A 6,495-nucleotide genomic window follows, 5' to 3' on the forward strand; every position below is an offset into this window, starting at 1 on the left:
TATTCAATTCATGCTTATTCCTGTTCTAAGATATCCATTCGCACACAAGAACTTGATGAATGTGATGATTATGTGATGCTCATTATCATTCTCAACCTATGAATGCATGCCTGACAAATACTCCCGTTCTACATGCAAACGAACTTGATTGCATATCTCTTAGCCTTCAGGTTCACGATCAGAGTCTTCGTGGTATAAGCTAGAATCAATTGGCAGCATTCTTGAGATCCGAAAAGTCTAAACCTTGTCTGTGGTATCCGAGTAGGATCTGGGATGGGATGACTGTGACGAGCTTCAAACTCGCAAGTGTTGGGCGTAGTGACAGACGTAAAAGGATCAATGGATCCTATTCCAACATGAGTGAGAATCGATAGATGATTAGCCGTGCGGTGACAGCGCATTTGGACCATTTTCACTGAGAGGACAGACGGTAGCCATTGACAACAGTGATCCTCCAACATACAACTTGCCATAGAAAGGAGTATGAAGGATTGGATGAATGCAGTAGGAAAGCAGAGATTCCGAAGGAATAACGCATCTCCATACACTTATCTGAAATTCCCACCAATGAATTACATAAGTATCTCTATCTTTATTTTATTTTTATTTATCTTTTAATTATCAAAAACTCCATAACCATTTGAATCCGCCTGACTGATATTTATAAGATGACCATAGCTTGCTTTAAGCCGACAATCTCCGTGGGATCGACCCTTACTCACGTAAGGTTTATTACTTGGACGATCCAGTGCACTTGCTGGTTAGTTGTGTGAAGTTGTGAAAAAGAGTTGAGATTACAATTATGCGTACCAAGTTGTTGACGCCATTGTGTATCACAATTTCGTGCACCACGTATGGAGATGCGTTATTCCATCTGAATCTCTGCTTTCCTACTGTCTTCGTTCAATCATTGATACTCTCTTCAATGGCAAGCTGTATGTTTAGGTATCACCGTTGTCAATGGCTACCTCTCATCCTCTCTGTGAAAATGGTCCAAATGCGCTGTCATCGCACGGTTAATCATCTGTCGGTTCTCACTTGTGTTGGAATTGGATCTAGTGATCCTTTTGCGTCTGTTATTACGCCCAACAGTCATGAGTTTGAAGCTCGTCACAGTCATCCCATCCTAGATCCTACTCGGAATACCACAGACAAGATTTAGACTTTTTGGATCTCAAGAATGCTGCCAATTGATTCTAGCTTATACCACGAAGACTCTAATCGTGAACCAAAAGGCTAAGAGATATGCATTCAAGCTCGTTTTCATGTAGAACGGAAGTGTTTATCAGGCACGCGTTCATAAGTGAGAGTGGTGATGAGTGTCACTTGATCATCACATTCATCATGTTCTTGGGTGCGAATGAATATCTTAGAATAAGAATAAGCTTGAATTGAATAGAAAAGCAATAGTACTTTGCATTAATTCTCGAGGAACAGCAGAGCTCCACACCTAAATCTATGGTGTGTAGAAACTCCACCGTAGAAAATACATAAGTGAAAATGGTGTTCATTGGTTTTGGCCCCCAGAGGGGGAACCAGAATAACCAAGACATAGGTCTAAGGACTAAACATCCAAAAATTATCTAGAGATATGAGTACAATAGTAAAAAGTTCTATTTATACTAAACTAGTTACTAGGGTTACAGAAATAAGTAAATGATGCAGAAAATCCACTTCCGGGCCCACTTGGTGTGTGCTTGGGCTGAGCTTTGAAGCTTTCACGTGTAGAGACTTCTCTTGGAGTTAAACGCCGGTTTGCAACCTGTTTTGGGCGTTTAACTCTAGTTTGTAACCTGTTTCTGGCGTTTAACGCCAGAATAGGGCAGGAAATTGGCGTTTGAACGCTAGTTTGCGTCATCAAAACTCGAGCAAAGTATAGACTATTATATATTTCTAGAAAGCCCTGGATATCTACTTTTCAACTCAGTTGAGAGCGTGCCAATTAGACTTCTGTAGCTCCAAAAAATCCATTTCGAGTGCAGGGAGGTCAGAATCCAACAGCATCAGTAGTCTTTTTTCAGCCTTTGAATCAGATTTTTGCTCAGGTCCCTCAATTTCAGCCAGAAAATACCTGAAATCTCAGAAAAACACACAAACTCATAGTAAAGTCCAGAAATGTGAATTTTGCTTAAAAACTAATAAAAATATACTAAAAAGTAGCTAGATCCTACTAAAAACTACCTAAAAATAATGCCAAAAAGCGTATAAATTATCCGCTCATCACAACACCAAACTTAAATTCTTGCTTGTCCCCAAGCAACTGAAAACAAAATAGAATAAAAAGAACAGAATATACAATGAATCTCACAATATTAATGAAACTTAGTCCCAATTAGATGAGCGGGGCTAGTAGCTTTTTGCTTCTAAACAGTTTTGGCATCTCACTTTATCCTTTGAAATTCAGAATGATTGGCATCTATAGGAACTCAAAATTTTAGATAGTGTTATTGATTCTCCTAGTTTAGTACATTGATTCTTGAACATAGCTACTTTATGAGTCTTGGTCGCACTACAAAATCCTTGTTTGTTTGTGGAAGTTTTTTAGTGGGAGTTATTATAAACCTCCATAATATATTTTAATGGTGACAATTTGTAAAACCTCCCTAAATCATTAACAATAACCCCCACAGTCCAATCAATACTAAAATCAACGTATCGATCCCACAGCCCAAATAATATTAGCCCATAACAAAAATTGAAAAAAAATAACAATCAGAAAGGGGCTTCGACCGCGAGAGAGAGAGAGAGAGAGAGAGAGAGAGAGAGAGAGAGGAGAGGGACGATTCATTGCCGCCGCCATTCATCTCCTTGCCGTCGTCGTCTCCTCCGTCAACCGTTGCCGGTGGAGTTATAAATGGAGATCGTGGAGCCTCTGAATTTTTGTTGACCTCAGAGTGATGATTTGATTCAGATTGTTGAGGTAATACTTTAAATCTTCCGCTTCTCTGTCGTCTTCCTCCGCGGGTTGTGCCGCTGGTTCTTCTTTTCCTCTCCGACGGCTTGAAGCACTCAGAGTGCGATTTCGGTGCGGATTCGGTGGTGCTAGCTGAGGAGATCAAGAAGGCGAGCTAGCGAGTCTCTATAAGCTTCGATTGAAGCTACATTCAAAACTATTAGATCTCGTGGAACTGATTTCATATCGTGTGGAGTCATTAAAATGAGGATTTGTTCCTAATTTTTTCTCATTCTTTGCTTTCTTCAATTCTTCAAATTTTTTCAAAGATATTAAATTTTGTGATAATTTGATGATATAGTTTTGGAAAAATTATACACAAATTCTGCTTCTTATGTTCTAATGTACTCTTCTCTTCTGTAAATTTTTCAGGTCAAGGCAGAGGATTTGATATAGATTGTAAATTTTTCAGGTCAAGGCAGAGGATTTCATATAGATTTAGTTAACAAGGTCTACATTCTTACTCAGTTCAACTCAGTTCCACTTACAACTCTGGCACTGGTGTCACCTTTGGAGATGACTATGTTGAGGTATACTTGGCATAGATTCTGTGTTGAAGAACTATACTTGTGATTACTCAAGACTAAGAATGCTTGTATTTATTATTTTAGGTTCTTCCTGCTACTCAAACTCCAGGGGAGGCAGGTAAAAGATGGTTTTAGGGTACTGCTGATGTCGTGAGGCAGTTCCACTAGCTCTTTGAGGTATAATAATTCTATAGAAATTAGAGTAGTTACATAACCTACACTTGAACTCTTTAATCCAAGTTATGTTGTTTAACTATGATGCTGTAGGATCCTAGAAGCAAGGATATTGAGGATGTCCTGATTCTTTCTAGGGATCATATCTACCGAATGGACTATATGGACTTTGTTCAAGTAAGGCACCGTTTCGTCTAATCAATAGTTCTTCCTTTTCTCCTTCAATACTGTTGATGCATTCAAATTTGACATGTTCTGACTCATCTTTATATCCAGAATCATGGCAAGAGTGGTGCAGATATTACAATTTCTTGTCTCTCCATGGATAATAGGTAGGTTGGGTTAATGGTTTTCAAATCTATTTCTAGTATACATAATCACATGATGTATATCTTGAAATCACTTTGTCATCTTTTTCTGAATGAGAAACTAGCTCTTTTATCAGTTCAAATGAATAAATGATTCAACAATGTTTGTCACATATTGTTGTTTAAAACTCTCTTCATATGTGACAGTCATGCCTCTGATTTTGGTCTAATGAAGATAGATGATAAAGGAAGGATTCTCTCATTCAGTGAAAAGGCCAAAGGAGAAGACCTAAAAGCAATGGTAATAACTCATGTTTGTGCTGCTTCTTACATATTAGGAGTTTCAAGAAAAAGGTTTACAGCTAATACTACTTCATAATATAGTAAGTAGATACAACTGTTCTTGGGCTTTCAAAGGAAGAGGCTGTAAAGAAACCATACATTGCTTCTATGGGTGTGTATGTATTCAAGAAGGAGATACTTCTGAATCTATTAAGGTACTGAACTATAGCAACATGTGAGGCTTTTTAGAGAGCATTCAAATAAAGAGTATTTTTATGGATTTGTTTTGCTTTGTCTTCGGAGGTGAATTTGTTTAGTTTTTAGAGAAAATGGTGGAAGAGAGAAAACCAAGAGATTTTAATGATGGTGTTTTCTACTTTTATGTCAAATTCTTGTACCTATAACTGTCATCATAGATTCAGCTATAGACCTTTATCTACTGAACATAAAGTTTAGAGTATACTTTATATAGAACATACAAGCTTCTATGCTCCTGAAATTTTTTATGGACCTGCCATATAATTTGGCATAAATTTTTGCACTCCTTTGTTACTCTACGAAACTAAGTTATTATTTATTAGGTAATTCCTTTATACGTTCTTTCATTGCTTATGTAAATGTATGTTCTTTCTTCAGATTATGCTTTCAGAAGTCGTTGCAATAGTTATGGCACCAAGAGATAGTTCAAGGTAAGGCACATCACAGATGTATCTTGACTTCTTGATTTATAGAGGCATCTTCCCTAATAAATTTTGGAAGCACAATTAGAGACCATAAGTTGAAACTTGAAAAGAATGTAAAATCCTTCCTAGAAAAATTAATAAAGGGTAAATTACATTGATATTTTTTTCGCTGTGCTACTCTGATTTTTAATGACAATGTTAATGTATTTATTTCTAATATTATTAGTTAAATTAGATTAAGATTGTTATATTTTTCAAGATTATATCATTGAAACTGAAGCCATCCATAGTTTGCGAGATAAGTCTGAGAAATGTTACCTTATCATAATGAAATTATGAATAATAGTAGTAATAATTTAATAATAATAATAATAATAATAATAATAATAATAATAATAATAATAATAATAAAACTAGTGTATGGAACTTTGTTCATTGTAGCAACCGTTTTTCAAAAATACTAGTACCACATACACATATACACTCTTCTGAGTTCTGACAATAAAGCAGAGTTTTGTTCAATTACTCTATGATCATCATCATCATCATGTGCTCCTGTCTGAGCTTTCTTAGGCTCTAATCTCATCCTCCTTTTCGTGTCCATTTCTTCTCTTCCCTTGATGTGGCACTAATTCTGCAGCTAAAACAAAATTCAATTCGATCATCTTAATCTAACTCACCATTGCAATTCCTCAACCTTCTTCTCAGCACCTGAATTTTCCAGGACAAGATTCCAAGTAAGAAATTTCTATATAATCAGTCATCTTAGCGGGGCTTGCAAATGTCTTTTTTCTTTTTTTCTTTCACAAGATCAAATACATCATATTACCATGGGAGTCATCCTGACTTCCGGGTTCTTTTTGCAATCCTAGCTCTACTAAAACAGCTTCAAGCTCCTCAATCTCATTTTTTAATATTTTTTGTTTGCATTGTTTGCTAGATATTATAAGTAGGAATAATCTCATTTTCTTGCAATCTTAACTCTTGAAACTGACCAAGTTATTTATAAATGTATTTGCTAGAACTGTGTTTTTGCTCGTAAGTGTATATATTAGTGTTAATGTAAGATAATTGTAAGCACATATATATATATAAAACATTATAGGGTCTTCTCATAAGTGGAGTAGGAATACGATAATCTTGTGTCCTTATCTATTTCCCAACGAAAAGGACAATAAGAGACCATTCAAATTGTGTATGTATGTATACGATACGTAAAGATTTATTTGTTACTTATTGTAAGTAGTGTAGTCATCATACTGCTTGGTTCTAATGCAACTTAACTAATTAGCTCACCATTGTTATTTTAGTATTATAGCAATATAGCTCAAGCAACTTGCATTGAGACACATACCTCAAGAAAATGAGATTATAAATAACTTTAAGCTCCTCAGGCTCCTCAATCTCATTTGCTAAAACAACTTCAAGCTCCTCAATCTCTTCAAGCTCTTGATGATAATGGTATGACTAGAAGTCAAGATCAATTTGCATTGTTTGTAAATGCATTTATCTAGTTTTGTTTATTGTTTAGGAGTTTGGACATAAGTCTTAATTTTATCATGTTATTT

At 35.8% G+C, this 6,495-nt stretch overlaps 1 pseudogene; it reads left to right on the forward strand.

Annotated features, from left to right (window-relative positions):
• The first annotated feature begins 1,500 nt into the window (after positions 1-1,500).
• Positions 1,501-4,466, forward strand: LOC130974951 (glucose-1-phosphate adenylyltransferase large subunit 1, chloroplastic-like; annotated as a pseudogene).
• The last annotated feature ends 2,029 nt before the right edge of the window (positions 4,467-6,495 follow it).

This window comes from Arachis stenosperma, chromosome 4 (assembly GCF_014773155.1).
Source record: "Arachis stenosperma cultivar V10309 chromosome 4, arast.V10309.gnm1.PFL2, whole genome shotgun sequence".
Lineage (NCBI taxonomy): Eukaryota > Viridiplantae > Streptophyta > Magnoliopsida > Fabales > Fabaceae > Arachis > Arachis stenosperma.